This window comes from Drosophila yakuba, chromosome 3R (assembly GCF_016746365.2).
Source record: "Drosophila yakuba strain Tai18E2 chromosome 3R, Prin_Dyak_Tai18E2_2.1, whole genome shotgun sequence".
Taxonomy (NCBI): Eukaryota; Metazoa; Arthropoda; class Insecta; order Diptera; family Drosophilidae; genus Drosophila; species Drosophila yakuba.
Genome location: NC_052530.2, coordinates 20400229 through 20419817, shown reverse-complemented (window position 1 = coordinate 20419817; position 19589 = coordinate 20400229). Strand labels below are relative to the sequence as shown.

Below are 19589 nucleotides of genomic sequence, written 5' to 3'. Positions count from 1 at the left end.
GGAGGATGCAGAAAAAACTGCGAGAAAGAAGCGAAATACGAAAAATAAGCACAAAAAAATCCAAAGCCTCCCAATTGCAGGAGCCATCCCCCCATCCCCCCATCTCCCCCTAACCCAACTTCACCACTCTCATCCTTCGTCCTTGCGAGCAGAGCAACAGTTTCTTTTTCGCAGCATTTTCCCAGCCACACGAGCATTGGGGTAATACTGAAATCCCACTAAGCTCTCTCGGATTTCGTTGTAAGCAATTTGCGTACAATTTTTAGGTGATTCCAGAATTAAACCAATTTTTGAGGGTAGAGATTGAATGTTAAGTACTCAGCTATACAAAACTTTAAAGTTAATTTACAATTCAGTAGGGCTATGATGTAGTCTTTCTGTCATTCCTTTATTTATTTAATTTAGTAATATAAAAATATAATTAAATTCAAATAGCATTAACTTCGACTCATATAAAAAGACTTTCAGTGTTACATCTTAATTTAACCAAAGTATTATTCAGTTATAAAAGCTTAGCTTGAAATGCTCATTTTTATACATAGAGAAGTGCAAGCTTTTTAGTTTCCATAAAAATGAATCACGCATTTCCCTGGGCGTAGATGTATAAATGTATAGATGCAGAACCACTAGACCCTTGGCTTTTGGAGTGTGAGTCACTCAGTGAGCGATAAATGCATGGCGACTACTGCCCGACTTCCCGGTGTGGCAGCAACTTGTTGCTTTTGCTGTTGTTGCAACATCTAATCCAATCCAAGGCGAACAATGGCGAATGCAAATGCAGATGCAACCACTTCCTTTTGTCTGCCCGAGGAGGCGAGTTGAGGAGGCCGTGTTGCAATTGCCGTTGTGCCGCTGATGTTGTCCGTGTTGCTGGTGTTGTTGCTGGTGTTGTTGCTGTTGCTGCTGCTGCCTTGTGTTGATGGTCAAGGTCATGAACCTGTTCCAATAACTCGTTTCTTACGTGCAGCACACACACACACACACACACACACCAAGGAAGGCAGACTGGTAGTCAGATGACTGAGACTGTGTGTTGCATGTTGCCGCCTGTTGCACTCCAGTCTAATGCTAATCCTGGCCCGAAGGCAGCATCTTGAGGCTGGGATGACTAATGGGTATCCGCACAAATCAATTTGAGAACATGAAATTAAATTTCAATCCATCTTGGCTTCTGTCGCCTCGGCGGCAAATTAAAGCTGAAAACTTGTCGTCGTCGACGTTGTCGTTGTCGTTGTCGTGAAATGCGGAAAAGCCTCAAGGACAACGGCGAGTGAAAAGAAAACTGCCACGCGTGGGCGGTACATCAGTCTGAACCCCCCTCCCCTCCCAATCACCACCACTCGACTGATTCATTGTCTTATTTTTTTCCGTCTATGTGGCAGTCAGACTGTGTCATAAATCGCCGCAAATGAATTATTCGAAATCAAATGCAATTGTGCACAAAGCGAATCACTTGGCGAAATATCTATATAAAAACAATAATAATGAAAACATCAGGCGCAGCGCTTTCCGTCTGTCAACTTGAAATTAGAAGCGCATTAATTAGAAATTTTTATACCCGTTACTCGTAGAGTAAAAGGGTATACTAGATTCGTTGAAAAGTATGTAACAGGCAGAAGGAAGCGTTTCCGACCATATAAAGTATATATATTCTTGATCAGGATCAATAGCCGAGTCGATCTGGCCATGTCCGTCTGTCCGTCCGTCTGTCCGTCTGTCCGTCTGTCCGTCTGTCCGTATGAACGTCGAGATCTCAGGAACTACAAAAGCTAGAAAGTTGAGATTAAGTATACAGACTCCAGGGACATAGACGCAGCGCAAGTTTGTCGATTCAGGTTGCCACGCCCACTCTAACGCCCACAAACCGCCCAAAACTGCCACGCCCACATTTTTGAAAAATGTTTTAATATTTTTTCATTTTTGTATTGGTCTTGTAAATTTCTATCGATTTGCAAAAAAATTTTTTGCCACGCCCACTCTAACGCCCACAAACCGCCCAAAGCTGCCACGCCCACACTTTTAAAAAATGTTTCGATATTTTTTCATATTTGTATTAGTCTTGTAAATTTCTATCTATTTGCTAAAAAACTTTTGGCCACGCCCACTCTAACGCCCACAAACCGCCCAAAGCTGCCACGCCCACACTTTTGAAAAATGTTTTGATATTTTTTCATTTTTGTATTAGTCTTGTAAATTTCTATCTATTTGCCAAAAAACTTTTGGCCACGCCCACTCTAACGCCCACAAACCGCCAAAAACTGTCCTTCGCACTTACACTAGCTGAGTAACGGGTATCAGATAGTCGGGGAACTCGACTATAGCGTTCTCTCTTGTTATTATTATACTCTCGCACTTGATTCGCATCCACTTCACTTGTCTTTCTCTATTTTATTTTTTAATTGTTATATGTACATACATACATATTATTTTTCATTCAAATTCAATAAATTTCAAGTTGACATTTATATTTGCGCATTAATTGGCCGTTAAGATTTCCGCGTATTACATTTTTTTTTGTGCCTCATAAAGGAAAACCCATTCAAGTCCATTGTAGGTGACATATTGTTTGGAAAAGCAAATATTACAGGGGGGGGTGCGGAATGGGGGAGGGGTATCTACACCCATGAGAGGCACTTGTTGGGCTTCCGAATGCAGTTGTGTTGATTTCTTGAGCCGATGGAAAGTTTTTCAGCTTTTCATAAACATTCGATTGATTTTCGCGAATTGCTTTGCATTTGAGTAACACGACTATAATTACCTCTTTCTGTATTAATAAGCAACTTAGGGAAGGGGCATTTCAATTCTTATCAATTTATTTCCTACTCTATAATGATCTATTATAATTTCTTTTGAGCAACGAACTTGCCTCAAGTGAGCAAATCGGTGCAATCATTACTCACAGGCATTCAGAGTCATCGATTTAGTCAGCAGAACCGATCCCATAATAATTGGAAAATGCATGATCCGGCATATCAATTTTTTTGTTAATAATAATACTAGTTGACTTAATATTGTAGTTGGGAAAATTTCGAAAATGTTATGTGTAAACTCATGCAGTTTAAATTGTAATAGATAGATACTTAGTTCCAGAAAAATTAGTTGCTATGATTATATTGCAAATGGAGCTTCTTGATTCAGGGAAATCCCAGAAAATACCTGAGCTGTATTGATAAGAAAATATCTACACTGAAGATAATCAGCAAGCATTTCAGTGCGAAACATTCAGTAAAGTGTAGGGCTACTGTGTTACTTGGAGTTAAATAATTCATAAAATAACAAAAAAGTTAATTGAAACAGACATAATTTAATTATTTTTTGTATTGTTTACAAAGTACCCAAAAGTGCTGGCTCGTGAATTTTTCCCCATTCTGATGTATGTACATAAATTGAATGAATAAAAAAAGATTTCTTACTCACTTTTCGTGGCAAAGCGTTCCAATATTTACAAGCTCATTTATATGTAAATATGTAAAAAATTTGTGGTGTTTTTTTGTTTATAGCAGTAGTGTAAAAACGTTGACTTTGTTGGTGGTATTTGTTTTTAATGTATTAAACTTTTTTTGTTACCAACTATTCATTTATTTGTGGTTGTCACAGCACTTTTGCATTTTCAGCTCTTTTTTCTTTTGAAATTTTTTGTTTGGTTTTTCGTGGCCTGGCATGTGAACTAAAAAATTTTTGTCATAAGAAAAACGCACGTAAAAGGTTTTTCTCTCAGTTGTTGTTGTTATTATGGTTTTCGCTCGGTAAGAGGAAGCATGTAAAGGTAGTGTGCACGTGCTAGTGTGCGTGTCTCCGCGTGTCTGTGTGTGAGTAGAAAATAAATAAAAATTCGCACACCGCGACCAGCGTCAACAACAAGAACGGGAACAACAACAACACTGGCAGAACGACGTTACTAATACGCAAGAGCGCAGGCAGCGACGCCGGCAGCGCTGCAGCAGCGAACGCCGCTTTCGATCCGAACCCAAATCGGTCGTAGCCCAAGAATCGCCTGTCTGGCCAGGGAGGAGAATGGAGAATGGAGAACGGAGAATGGAGAATGGAGAATCTCGCAGAGAAACCGAGTCTGGCGAGAATATCCCACTATCGGAGTATCCGCGAATCCGAGGAAGCGAGTAGCCGAGTATCCGAGAAGTCGAGAAGCCGAGAAGCCGAGAAGTCGAGAAACCGAGAATCCGAGAATCCGAATCCAAATCCAAATCAGCGGGGCCGGGACCGAAGCGAACCGCTCGAGCTGACGGACAATGAAGCTAAAGCCAGCCTGCCACAGCTGAGCAGACCGCTGCAGTCGCGTTCGCCGAGCGGATGCACTCACGCACACATGCAAGCGCCCATTTCCACTCGCCCCAAAAGTGCATTCGCACAACTCACTCAATGAGCTCAGTCAGCGAGTGAGAGAGAGAGAGAGTGAGTACGGCTGAGAGAGCGCGAGTTAGCCGGCTTGTGTGTGCAACTGTATGGGTGCCTTCATTCATGGCAGCCGGTAAAAAAAGGCTAAAAGCGAAATTGGTTAACAGAGAGCCAGGCCAGGCAGCCAGCAGCAAGAAGCTAGAAGCTAGAAGCTAGACGTTGGAAAAAAAGGCGAAGAAAAAGAAAATGGTGGCTCAGAGAGCGCTGGATTTTTCGCTCAAGTCGCCGCTGGAAAGGCCAAGAGCAAGTACAGTGCAATTTTTAATTGCACACACACACACACAGAGACTCACACACAGATGGAGTCACACATACACACACATATACATAGATGCATAATGCACGCTCTCTGAGAATTTCACACACATTTTTTTTATTCAACCAGCATTTTGTTCTCGAGTTTGTAAAAATTTGCAACGACTCGCCGCCAGTAGTGGTGTTTGCATTTATTTGTAGTTTTTTTTTTTCGCTGTGCCGTTCAGCCTCAGTTTTTGGTGGGTTTTCGAGTTTTTAGGTCCGCGTCCGAATCGCCAGCGTTCGGCACTGGAGGCGCTCACTCACCGCTCGAAATGCAACTGGCGGCCAGCGACGAAGCGAACCGATCCGAGCCGGCTATACGTCTATATATTCCACATCCACTTCCCACATCGGTGGGTCTTCTCGGGCGGCGTGCGGGGTCTGCGGGGTGCGGAAATCGGCGGGAGGAATACGTCGCCTACCGTTGCACATGCACTTTTTAAGTTTTTTTTTATTTTGGTTTCGAGCTTTTGTTGTTTTCGCGTTTTTTTTTCTTTTTTCGGTGCGATTGTCGAGTGCGCGTACTGGGTATTCAAATTATTCACTTGGGTTTTCACTTTGAGGAGTGGCGATTCTTGTGAGAAAGTCGCCAAAGGATCCTTAGATGGTGACCTCCAAAGATTGAGCGATCGATAATTGGGTAATTAAAAATAGTTACCAGATAAGCACTGCAGTTTTCCAGGAAACATTGCAGCGCACTACTCGAGGGTCGTACAAGTAGACAGCTCATTTTCAGTAAACAATCGTATCAGTTCTATAACCCAAATACCTTTGTTGAGCTGTATATATTTTATAGACTTTCCATATATTGGAGTTATCAAAATTATTATACAAATACTTGTCAAATTCTATATATATACCAGTTATTATTGGTAAGAACTTCAAGACTTTATATTTAAGTAATTATGGCAAGACATTTTTAAGATAATCGCCTTTAATAAAGCCTGACTAAGTCGCCTGAGAAGCCCAAAATTACCAATTACCAATTGACTGACTGAAACTGAGAAACTGAGTGAGTAACTCTTATTACCCAAAAGCCTCAACGAGGAACTGATTGCGCACCTTGGCGACTGACCAACTGGGTAACTGACGGACTGGTAAACTGACGAACTGACGAGCTGACTGAGTGAGTGACTGACTGACCAACTGAGCAAATGACAGACTGAGAACAGAGTGCAATTCGCGTCGACTTGCAGCGACTCAATTGCATGTCATTGTAGACGAAAATATTTGTAGTTTTATTGTTATTATTTTCCTTATTTTTTGTGCAGTTTTTTCGGCGTTGACTTGGCGTTGGCGTTGACTGGAACAACTTTTGGACCGGACCGCTGGAGAACGAGATGTGGGCGGTGGAGGGGCAGCTACTTGGAGTCTATGGGGGGGTGGGGGTGCTACTCTGGGCCTGGCCCCTGGTCTCTGCCAGAATTTTGAGTCGTGACTGGTTTCAAGGTCCCTCAATTAATGCGAAAATTTCGTTGTAATTTTTGTGCCGCCTTTTTTTTTGTTGTTTTTGTTGTGCTGTTTGTGTTTGCATGATTGTAAATGAAAGAAACAAAATTCGTGTATAATAAAAATAGTAATTGTTTAGTTGGTTTTGTTGCTTTGTAATTTGTTTTGGTTTTTATGTGCTTATAGCAGAATTGCTATTTTTTCAAATGCTATTCTAATAAGCGAAATATTTGTGCATTTAATTGCGCTCACAAATGACCTTGAAGCTGTTTGCACAGATCTGACATTTGGGGTGGGAAAATTGTTACCTAAGCTTATGTAACATTGAAAATCTATAACAAAAAATTGTAGTTTTATTTAAGAAGGATCTTATCAAGGAGCAATAAAAATAGAATATGATTTCATGCCAAAATACGACGATAATCACTTGATGAGAAACAAAAAACTCTCAAGGACTTGCAGCCCGCTTTAAATTGCATCTTCCGGTGAATCAGAAAAAGTACCAAAATACGCTCTTGCATAATTATCCTTTGAGCTTGAAGCCCTGAAGTTGGATGCCCACATCCGCTGTGGAACTGAAGTCGCCGTCCGCCTCTCAACCACTCAAGCACTCGGCACAAGTATGCCCGAAAATAAAAATAAAAAATCACCAAAAACAAGGAGCAGCCGAATAAAAAAGCAGAACTTCAAAACATAATGTCGCCATCAAGGAACACATATAATTGCTGTATTTACAAAAGATAAAATCGGCGACAACATGCACACGACCCGAACTTGTCGAAAGGAAAAAGTGCAGCAGAGTCCCAGCTGAAATATGGAAAATATGAAAAAAAAAATGCTTGAATGACGAACCAAGCAATTAAAATTAAAACCACGTAAGCAAATGCGACAAAAACCCCCGAAAATGTCAGCGAAAAGCGCTGGAAAAGGGGGGTGTTCGAGGGGGGAAGAGATACTGCAAAGCTGAAAAATCCACCCCAAATGCAATTGCATTCTGTACACAAAAGATGCACGAACCAAAACGTGCAATTTGTGTTGAATGCATTTCGAAAAAAGCAAACAAAAATCGGAAAAAAGTTCCCCAAAAAAAAATGGTATGCAATTTTTGCATAATGAAAAATGCAGCAGGCAAAACGCACACATACTCACACACACACACACACACATAGAGACACTCACACACACATGTGCAGTCTATAATGAAACGCACGGTATGCACGGGCATTGAAAGCTGAGCTGCAAGCCGAGTTGAACTGCAATCCAGACCCAAAAATATATTCTAAAATTAAAATGCAACGGCCTGACGCAATGCAAACAGCCAAAGGGGTGCAAACACAGACACTCACACACACACACACACTCACACACACACACGCACTCACACTCCCAGTTGCATTACGCACACCACTGCAGCTCGAGTACAAAGAATGCATTTTTGTGCATCTTGAAGATACTCTCTGCTCGGGCTGTAAAACAGGAAGAAGGGCAGGAGTGGGTCGACTGCCCGAGGGTTTAAGGGTCCGGACGCCCAGACTCTTCGGCTCGATTAATGAACAATCTTCAAGTGCGTTTTTCCAACAAAATTATGCATTTCCTCATATTCTGCCAGATAGGAAGGTATTCGCAAAGTTACCATGATGGCTGCTATGCTCTTTAAATTAAAGCATTTCGTCATGGCGTTTTTATTTCATTTAGAATTTGCTGAAAGAATAAATAGCCTTTAAGGAAAGGTAATTTATGTACAAATTGTATTCATTTTCATTGAAATTATTTTCTTATTTCATGAAATTCTTTAAAATTGTAATTAAAATGAACCTAACTAAGGAAGAACTCTGAAATCCGAAGGCGTTCCAGAAACTGTTGATGATTTTGTTTAATTCCTGCGCATTCAAACGGCTAAGTTGATAAGAACTTAGCTTTTCAGAAAAACACAATCAGTTTCGAATGTTATTTTTATAATTAAGTGTTCCACAAAAATTAATTTTATTGTTAAGTGTTACGCAAAAATGTATTGCATTATTTGTTTATTTTATTATGGGAATATATATGAGTATTGAGGCACCTTTTCAAAGGGCATACAAATGGCCATCGCCCAAGTCCACTATTTGATTGGGCCAAATGAGAAGCGCCAAAGTGCCGCGCAGGAAGCCAATTGCATCCGTTCTAAGCCAGGACAGGCGGCGTTTGGCAATTGGCAACTGGCAACTGGCAACTTTCAACTGGCGGAACTGGCGGAACTGAGCCAAGTGCCAAGCTCCAAGCTCCAAGTGCCAAGCGCCAACTCTGGAGCGGAAGTAGATGAAATGAGCTTGGGAACGACTTCGTTGAGTGGGCAATGCGATGCGATGGACTAAAAACATGGCCATCATTAATAATGAGGCGAAATTAAACTCGCAATTAGATGAAAATCAAGATAAATCAGTTATAATAGCCAGATGTTTAAGCGGCATTAAGAGTAAGTGCCAAAGACATTAGGCGACATGTGGAAATGCTTGGAGAATGTGCTCTTGATCCGGTTACAGCCAATCGGGCACAGCGATCGAGGTGCACAAGGATCAAGGCGAGGAGGAGGATGATGATGCCAGGAGGCTGCCTTCGAGGGGGCACCCAAGGGATCAAGATCGGGCGATAGGAAATGCTCGAAATAATAATGCAAATAACAATGCTGATTCACTTTGCTGCCTTCCTGCTGATTGTTTATTTAAATATGCCCCCTCTTTTTATTTGCACTTGTTAATTTTAGCCAGCAGTCGTTAAAGCCCTGCTCACAAAGGCGAGCCCGCCAAGGCAAAGATTAATGCAAAAATAAATTAATTTGCATGCCGATTAACGAGTGCCTTTTTTTTTACATTCTGCTGATAAAGCAAATAAGCTGTGTTACCGTGCATTAATAATAGCATAATATATTTTTAATTATATTTTATAAGCCGCAATTACTTTTGGCCGTTCAATCTGCTTTTCCCAATTCGATTTCCTCCAGCTGTAAGTGTGTGTGTGTGAGTGTGTGTGGCATGACCTCATGTGGCATTCGCACTGCCGCGTAAGAGTAAATGAGAAGAGCCAACCAAAATAAATAAACCCCCAAAAGCAATGAATTCAGCAAATAAGCAAAAGTAAACTGGGAAAAACTGACAGCCGCCCAGCGGCAAGCCAATGACCAAGAATCGGCGACAACAACAATCGAAAAGCTCACAGTGATTGCTGCTGCTGCTGCTGTTGTTGCTGCAGCAGTTGTTGCTGCAGTTGCTGCTGCAGTTGCTGCTGCTGCTGCTGCTGAGGCCAAGGAACTCGAGAGCAATACAAAATTGCTTGGCCTTGGTCAGGCACAGTGCACACATATAAATATTTTAAATGTTTCTTTTGCTTTTTCCTTTTGCTTTTCTTTTCTTTTCGATTTGTTGACGACGTTCATTGTGCGTCTCAGCCAGCCGCCTCTGCTTGTTGTTGCTGTTATTGTCATATTCTGTTCATGATTCGCTTTCATTTCGCTGTGTCAAGAAAGTGAAGTACTCTACTTGCCGAGATTAAGTGCCACGATAAGATAATGCCCACAGCCAATTGTTATTTTTTGCCCGATAAGGCCAAGAGTCCTCCCGTTCCAGCCCCCAACTTAAAATAGTGCACTTAAGTCTTAGCTTCTACATTTTAAGCTGGCCAATATTTAAACTGTGTCATACTTAAAATATTAAGAATGCTTATAATCTAGCAGTTTTATTTCCAAATATAAACTGGTTGCAAGATACAGAACAGAGTAGCTACGGCTTGTATTAGCATTTGTATCCCACGCTTTTCTTGGTAAATTTGCATATAAATAGCTTTTCTATGGGTTTTTTATTAAATAACCATTACTTGCCGCTAACACATTGTTCTTGTACCAAGAATTGCATTCATGTCTGGTTATACAAGATAAAGTATAAAATAATCATAATTGAATATTAAATAATCATAATCATAATAAGCCATAATTAGTTCACTTTATTGCGGAATTGGCATTTACAGCAGCCATTTCCTAAACATTGTAGGTCAGTGATGGGCTCGTTTATATTGTCACCCTGAACTTTACCCACTGATACAGATGTTGTGGTCTAAATTTAAAATTAGATTTTCAATTTGCACACACACACACATGAAAGGGGGAAAAGGGGAAAAGGGGGAGGCAAACACACGCACAAATTGCCATTTGGCCAATGTCAATGTCAACGAACAGGAGCAGCAGCAGCAACAACATCGGTTGCAAATGCCTTTCTAATGGACGCAGCAGCATCCACGCGGAAACCATTCAAACATTTGGGCCGATAAGCTGTTGTTGTTGTTGTTGTGCCACACACACAGCTACACCTACGGGCCGTGTGTGTAAGGTCAAATCTCTACATTTTATTTGGCTTCCTGCCAAATGCCGCACAGATGAATGCAACAACTGCCGAAGCGCCTGCGGCTCGAACAACCACAGAAACACATAGTCAAACACAGCACACACACACACTCACAAACACAAGCACACAGACACACACACACACACTATAACATGGGATATACACCGACACGTGTTCACACAGAATTTGCAGTGGATATTGTTGCTGTTGCTGCTGGGCAAACTCGCCGCCTTTCGGGGGGACTGCCAATTTTAGATGTTTAGTCATTGATATCAATGAAGTCGAAAGCGAAAGTGTTTCTAGCAGTCAGCAGGCATATATGCAAACAATTCAATTACAAATTACGCATACGCCATGTGCGCCACGTGGCTTGTGTGTGTGAGTGGCCACTGAACTTGTATGTGCTCTTAAATTGCATGTGTGATGCGCATTGAAATGCGGCAATTTAGTGTGTACTGAGCATTAATGAGATGGGAATTTAATAGGCATATTTGCAATAGAATCTATCGCTGGATGAAGAATATTTAGTATGAGCGCCAAATGAACGTCTATATGTATAACGCGTATCTTTAATTTAATGTGATAGAAACATGAATCTATTTTTATCCGAATTAGGCAAGTCAAATTGAATGCCATGTCCATTATATATTGAACATAAAATTAGATACATAATATTGGATTACTTTCTAACGCTTAATGAGCGTGCTAAAAATCCTTATCTGGTCTGCAACCCCGAAAAAGCTTCATTGGCTTTTCACTTCAAATGCCCTCTCCCCTTTGGCAAGCAACCCCATTGTTTACTCACTGTCAAAAAAAAACCAAAAAAGAAACGACAAAAATCCACGCATATGAGCAAATACCCGCAATTTCCTCCGGCAATTACCGCTGCGCTCTCAATGGCTGGCTAACCCAATAAAACCGGCAATATTACTACAACAATTACGACCCAGCACCACCCACCGATGCAGCCCACTTCTGAGCTACCGAGCTGAACTCATTTTGGTCTTTGCCTTGTCAATCGAAGCATTTGACCAAAAGTGCACAAACGGGGGAGTAAATACTGAAATACTGATTATGGGTTTGGGCTTGGGTCCCTTCCTTCAACCACATAAAAAAAAGGGCAGCCAACGGGTTCAAAAACCTCATTACTCGATGGCCAAATGCCGGAGAAAAAGAAGAAATTTTCGTGGCTTGTGATTCTTTGCCATCCCAGTTCGTATATGGTATATTGTATATATATATATGTATATCTACCGCTCCCCATTTGATATTACGAGCATTTCTTTATCGCGACACATGATTCACAAATGCGAATTGGCGTCCATGACCAACGCAACAGACAACCCAGAGCGGTCAAATCCGCTCCTGCCCTTTCGCCATCCCCCTGGAACCTCCACCACCTCCAACCTCCACTTTCTGGTTCTGGTTCTCCATCTGGGAGAACTCCACTCCATGGATGTGAACCGAACGAACCGAGCAAACCGATTTTTATTATTATTTTGAATACGCTTTTTGTGGCTCGCATCGTTGTTCTTGTCTCGCTTATTTCGCCTCTTTTTTTTTGTGTACTTTGTTTTGTATGTTTTTCGTCACACTTGGCAGCGGCAAAAGCGGCTAAGTACAGTGAAGCCTCTAAACTTTTGAAGGAGCAATATTTAACATGATGCCATATAACCATATATCGTATTAAAAAGCTCCCAAACCATTATTAAACCTAAGAAATCTAGGTAAACAAACAGTTCGTAATGATAAACATCATTTCTAGATGTTTAATTATATTTTTATGCTTTACCCTATCACTTTTCATATATATTATTATTTTAAAAATTTTTTTTTATATTTTCATTTATTGTTTTTCTTGACTTGGGAAAGGTTTTTTTAACCCGACTTTTCACTGTATTTGCGAAGCGTCAACGTTGACGATGTCGTCGCTGCTGCTTCTGGTGTTGTTGCTGTTGCCTTATATTCAGTGTATTCAGTCGGTCGGTCGGTGGGTCGGTCATACAGTACCGTACCGCACCGTACCGTACTGTGGCGTCCCTAACCTACGACAACCGAATTCGCACTGGGCCAGGTTCAATGAACTTTTTGGCTGAGTTTGCTTCTGTCTCCGCTTCTGTTCATGTTGTTGTCATCGCCGCTGCTGCATAAAGCGTGCATTGAGGGCGCTGGCTAACTGACGCACTGACGAAATGCCAGACTGACAGACTGACTCAATGGCGGACTGACTGACTGACTGAATGACTAAATGAGGGACGAACCAACAGTCTGTCACTTCATGCGTGTGTACATTGTGCACTGTTTACTCGCTCCCCGAACGAGTGTGCGTGCATGAATGGAGCTTCTTTCTTTTAATTTTGTCAAGTTCGTTTTGAATTTCAATTTTGAGTCATGCATACATACATACATAGTACGAGCGCCTCGTACACACAAGTAAACTCTGTGAGATACCGAATACCAGATACAGCCGCTCCAGGGACTTTGAACCGCCCCGAACCGCTGGCAACAGCTGTGCCCGGCTTTTGATAAGCCACTCAGCCATACCAAGTACCCAAGTCGAATCTGAAATCCCTGCCCCAAAACCCATATATCCATATACCGCGCCCCACTGTCGCCTGCCGCCGACCGCCTGTGAAAACGATTTAAAAAAGAAATTAACCACAAAAACCCCGACGAGCCCTAGACGTTTCTTCAGCTGTGCGAAAAATTTACTAGAAATCGGAAACTTTTCAGAAAATCAAATTACACCAACACACTCAGACAGTCGGAGGGCAAAGTCAGCGACAAAAAAAAAAATAAGATTCCAAAGGGCAGATGCGTTGAGTCTGGCTAATAAATACTCTTACTTCAATGTAAACTACTGGGTAAAGGGTAATATGGAAATTATTATCACTAATTGTAATTGATTTATAATTGAAGTATTTTTGTGCCATTTCATTATGCTGTACATTGTAAAACTAAAAGGGGATCGTAGAATCGCTTTAGCCACAAATTAAGCCGCGTGATACCCAATCAATCAGAGGGTATGGTAAATATAACTACGTTGGCCAGATGGTTTTGAGACGCTGCCTGGGCTGCCGACATATAGCCCTGTTTGCCGATAATGGTTCTGTTAAAAATAATCAGTTTATGATAGACCAGGAGATGGTGCCGGTGGAGGCTGGTGCCCTGGCATCTGAGATCTGGAGACCTGAGAACGACAGTGGTGACTCTGCTCCGGTTGGCTTGCTCTGCTCTGGAGACCGGGCTAAATTCGATATGGCCCTGGCAAAAAAAAAAAAAGAGTCAATCAAATTGCTGGCCGCAGATCTGCATCGGCACCTTCTCATCGACGACTCATGTCACATTCCCATGTCTGCAGATGTTTGTGCGGCGAAAATGAATGCCAATATTGTCAGTATTGTGGATTAGTTGGCTGAAATCGAAGGGAGGACAAAAATAAATATGATTTACAGTGGGTGCAAGCTAATTGATTCATATGCATGTCAAGTTATTTAAGAAGACATACAATTAAAGCAACTGTTAAGCAAAGAAATCTTATAAAGCTTAGCAAATATTGGTAGCCACTTAGCAGAATATTAGAATATTAATCCATATAAATTACTAGAATGCACTGATAGTTTAAAGGCTAAATGATGATTATCCAATGATCACTGTATGAATTACTATAACTACAGCATCTGCCTGCATCTGAATCCAAATCCGAATCCGAATCACAGTTTTTCTGTCTGTCATTTCGCATGCTTGTTCTGTGCATTTGGCTGTGATTAATTGCATTTGCTGCCGTTGTTCTTGCTGCAATTGCTTTTGCTGCAGCTCCAAGGAAGCCTTAGAAATGTCAGGGCCAATGGCATGGCCCAATGCAAATTTATGACACGGCAATGCCGCGCCGAAAAAGATTTATCAACTGCCACAGAAATGCAGCGGCAACCAGTTAATGCGCCGGCAAAACAAAACAAAAAAAATAAAAAACGGCGAAGGCAACAAATAAAATCGAAAGCCGAAAGCCGCGTCCCAAAAAAACCGGTTCGTCAATGTTCTAAAAATGAAACTGGTTGCACCGAAATAACAACAACAACAGCAAAAACGATGAAGACGAAAGGAGTACTAGACCAAAAATATATATGTATATATCTTTTTTGTTGCAATTTTATTCCTTCGTTTTTTGTTTTTTTGGAGAGCGAGGATGGCAGTGTCTGCCGAAATTGCAAGCGGGCATAAATTAACCGCATGGGGTCCAGATATATTCGCACACCGATGCAAGTGGCTTGCGAGAGATGCAGATACAAATACGGATGCAGATACAGATGCAGATGCAGATACGGATACATGGATGGAAGGCGCACACAGACGAATGCAAAGCGAGACAAGCACACCCAAAACCACTTAAAGTCCACAATGATGACGTTGATGTCGGTCCCCAGACCAAACCCCCCTCCCCCTCTTCATCCACCAAATTCCCCCCGAAGGAACCCCCCTCCCCCTTTAAGTCCCCCCGAAAAAGACACGCCAGTTGAGTTTTCAAGTGCAGGGCTCGCCCTGCGTCTCATCCTCGATTCCTCCACACTGATGACGCAAAAATACACAAAAAAAAAACAGTTCGAAAAAAAAAGAATTAAAAACCGGCAACGTCCACGACCTCACCCAAAAAACCAACAACAAAGGCGACTGCAACGTCGACGGCGGCAGCGACGCATCAGCGAGGAAAACGGCTCCACCCCAAAGCCAAAAATGCGCAATTTGACTGTACGAAAATAAAAAGTAAATGAAGAACGGCAACAACAACAACAGGAACAACAACAATAACAGCACCGCCAGAACTTAACAGATGAACACAAAAATAATAAAAAACACAGCACACACAACAAAAAACCAACGAAAACGCAGCAGAAAGAGCAACCAAAAATAAATATCCCAACTTGCAGCAGGGCAAAATCATATGGTGATGTAGGTCGAAGCCAGTGATACTCTATAAAGTGGGCCATGAAAACTTTATGAAGGATTTTCAAAAAATTAATTTTACTAAAAAACTCATAACTATTATTACTCATACTATTATTAAAGTAGGAATATTCTGCTACTAAAATATATGAAGGATTTTCAAAAAATTAATTTTACTAAAAAACTCATAGCTATTATTAAAGTAGAAAGATTCTGCTATAAAAATATATTATAAAAGGTGTGCTAGCTCCGTTAAAAAAATATTACAAATATTCAATACTATTTGTTAGCCTTTGCTTTGAATATGTTCTGAACTATGATACTTGATTTGAATATCATATAGCTGACTCATGATGAATATAATCTGTATAAATTTATTTTGAACTATGCTACTTGATTTTAATATCATAGAGCTGACTGAAAAACTGTCTCCATAAAATTGAATATAATTTGAACCTTTGAAAAAACATTTTTACAACGCACACAAATTGATTTAAATTTTTGAACTTGGTTGAATGGAACGCCACCAGCAATCACTGTAGCAAGGCAACTTTAAAAATCGGCACACACTTGGGCCGCAATCGATGTTGGCCAAGAGATAATGCCCCACTTGCGGTGAGAGTATGTTAATACGAAATACGAAAAAAGCGAAAGAAATATTTCGTTGGCAGCTCATACAAATTTTACTGGGCTGGCGGTTGTCGGTTACTGACCGTCCTCAAGGTTTTTCGTATTTTGCCCTTTATTTTTGCTGCGTTGACTGCGACTGCAGCGGCAGCAGCGACTTCGACTGCAACTGCAGCAGCAGAAGCAGCAGCAGCAACTGCAGCAACAGCGACTGCAGTAGCGTCAACGATCGCAGAACTCAATTCCCTTCATTTAGAGCGCATTTTTTGTGGCCGCTGCCGTTGATGCAGTTCGTTGTTGCATTTTTGAACGTTTTTCGTAGCGCAAATTACAGCAAACACGCCATCGTCGTCATCATCATCATCATCGCCATTATCATCTGTATCGTCGTCATTGCGGCAGTCATCATTATCGTGTTGCACTGTAATAACAACAGCAACAACGGGAGCTACAACATAATCAAGATGGCAGCCACTTGCAGCAGCAGCAACTGCAGCAGCTACAAAAAATTGACGAATATGCGATGCAGCAGCGGCAGCCGCAGCGCAAAAAACAAGAACAATTTTAAACCCGAATTCAATGCAAAACAAGCCAAGCGATAAAGCAGGCATACACTGCAAGAAAAAGGACGCGATTTAGTAGGGTCTTTGAGCTAATGAAATACACCCTTGCAGTTATTTCTTTGGCATAAAATGAGCAGAAATATCTTAATCAAGTCAAATGATTATAGTATGCTCAAGAAACAGATATGGAAAACTATCAACTTTTGACTCAGGATTTCTTGCAGTGTCGGTAAAAAAGCGAAGCGTTGACTTTGACATAAAATATGAGATCGGCCACCGAGTGAAAAAGAGAGTGAGCCAGTTATCGTCGGCGATAAAAACTTTGTTTGGTCCTACGGGCCCTTCTGCTGCCCTCTCTTTCTTTTCCCCAGCACTCCTCTCTTTCTAGCCAACTGACGCGATCGCCATCCCTCTTCCCCCATTTTTCCTTTTTTTTTTTTGTATTTCGACCTTATGTTCTAGGCGGACCAGTGAAGCATAGGTTTTAATTTATGTAGCACGCACATTTTCTGTTGTTCGGCATTTTTCTCACAATTTGTTTTGGCACTGAACTGCACCGCAATGGGGTGGCATGTGGGAGCGAAAGAGATCGTACTATCATGGGCGAGAGAGAAGGAAGATATATATATATATGTATTTATATGGAGAAGAGGGAATGCAATGCTATGCAATTAAATGAACAGGCCAAATCGGGTGGGGTGCCAGTACCAACCACAGCAGCAGCAGCCCAAACAGTCCAGAGAAAAAAGCTCAGCTGAGTGGCAAAAGAAGAAACCTTTTGCTAATGAGAAGTGGAACACGGCGAAGAAAGAGCCAGGGGGAAACGAAAAAAAACAAAGCCCACCGAATAGCAGAAGAGTTGCGAAGCCTAAAAAATAGTTAGTTCTTTTGGGGGTGAGGGGAAAATTATGAGACCAGGTAGATGAACGCATAATTGCCAGGGAAACCCTGCTGCACTTGAGAAGGGGTCTTGGGATGGTTAATTCGCTGGGAAAGTGAACCGAAAAATACCTGCCAGCTTTTGCACAGCAATGCTGAGACTATGATGTCAATTATCTTGCAGTTAATCCTAAAGATCTGCGGTTTTACTGCATGTTAAGCCAGTATCTATCGCTAGTGATAGCAATACTTAAAGTTTAACTACTGCATTTAATTGCATGCAAACACCCTTCAACAACAAGAAATCCACATAATCATTTAAGCCAACAATTTGATTTGGACAATCTGTTTAGCTTGTTGCCACTAACCAGCGACCACACGACGTATACGCAATGAATAAATCATCAGCACACAAATTCTCTTTGCCCCCCACACACACACAAACACCCAAACACACACACACATCCCCCTTTGCACCTGCCAAATTGGCCAGACTAAAAGCCAAATGCACACAATTGACCCTGAACTGAATTCAGCAAAAACACTCAATTAAATCGCCCTGTTTTGTGGGTGTGCAGTGTGTGTGCTGCTGAGCCTACGGATGATGCGGCTGAAATTTGTATGCAAGTGCAGCATGCGGCATGTGGCATGCAGCAGCAGCAGCAGCAGCAGATGCTCTCTAATCCAGTTGGCCCAATGCAACAGGTGGGTGGGTTGTTCTAGTTGTTGCTGGTTGCTGTTGTTGCAGTGGCAGTCCAACCAGTTAGCCGGCAAATTGTGTGAGTGCTGTGTGTGGTGGTGAAACCGAAAGTGCTGTGCAATTTTCGATTTAGATGCCATAATCACTTTGACTGCCTTTGTTGCTGTTGCTGCTGCTGCTGCTGCTGCTGCTGCAGCCTGCGGTGTCTGTAAAATGAAATTAGTCTGCTTATGGGCAACAGGTGCCTGTGTCTGTGCCTCTGTCCATGCCCCGATTCCCGAAGTGCCCCCGTGTGGCGCCTAAGCTTTTGTGTTTGCATATGCTGTGCAGCACTTGACTCCTGCCACAGCCACTGCCGCCCCGGGCTGCACCGAAAATACTGCCAAAAAGTTTTTGAGTTGCCGCAGAAACCACAGAGTCAGTCGCACACTCCTGCACTGGAAAATGTTGTGTTTGATTTCAAATCGTTTACATAGCAGGAGACTTTACAAATTTAATTAGCATTTAGGCTTAACAATCCTTTAACTAAGAAATTTATATAGTTTCAGAGCGTTTCTATTTAAAAGATGATACCAACATTAAATACTTGATTACATGGCTAAAGCTATGTGTTTTCTTGCAGTGCACGTGCAGCATGTGTGAGCCAACTTGTCTGCAGACCGCAAAATAATCTTCTTCTCCCGGAGGACACTTAACTTAACATCAATGGGTGTGCGTGTGTGTGGTGTGTGGTGTGTGCCTGGGCATTGTTTTGTGGCCAAAAATGGCTGTTAACGTATCGGGGCCTCAGGTGCCTTAAGTGTTGGTTTTGATGTCAGGAAGCGAGGCGCCAGAATTCAGGTATTTCCGTGCATTCTGGCGCTTAATGCAAAGAGTCCAGGGATTGAGAAGGAAGCAGCTTAAGTTGCGAAAAGCGTTTCTGTTAATTGCCATAAATTGAATTAAAATTTTACTTAGTCACAGACTAAAGCGAAATATGAAAATTACATTTTTGTTTGCGCCAGATATTTTTCCACATAGCTTACAGTGTTTTTTCCGCACTTTTTCCTAGATTATTTCTACATTTTTTTCTACCATTTCATCATTTCAATTAGTGCAAATTCTGTTAGGAAATGCAAAAGTATTTTCCTCCTACTGCCCCATCCATCGTCTTGCTAATTTTGTTTGGCTGCGTTTCTTTGGAATGTCGTCTCTTAATTGAAATGGCTAATGAAATAAGTCCAGGTCGCTGGGATTTGATGCGTATTTTTGTGGATTATGCAATGCTGAAATCGGAGAAGGAAAAACCCCCTCTACCAGCAATGTCCGCCACACCGAAAACCAAGTTGAACTGCGGCAAACACAATA

At 41.7% G+C, this 19589-nt stretch overlaps 1 protein-coding gene and 1 long non-coding RNA gene across 2 annotated transcripts in view; one reads left to right on the top strand and one right to left on the bottom strand.

Moving 5' to 3' along the window:
- LOC6537679 (mushroom body large-type Kenyon cell-specific protein 1) overlaps nt 1-4142 on the bottom strand; it is a 68264-nt gene extending 64122 nt beyond the window's left edge. The window contains exon 1 of the mRNA XM_002098188.4: nt 3418-4142. The gene's annotated coding sequence lies outside the window, so the exon portion shown is untranslated. The remainder of the gene's footprint in view (nt 1-3417) is intronic.
- Nucleotides 4143-4254: 112 nt separating this feature from the next.
- LOC120321727 lies at nt 4255-6297 on the top strand. The gene is made up of 2 exons (XR_005561437.2): nt 4255-5350; nt 5982-6297. It is a non-coding gene; the product is annotated as an uncharacterized LOC120321727 (long non-coding RNA).
- The last annotated feature ends 13292 nt before the right edge of the window (nt 6298-19589 follow it).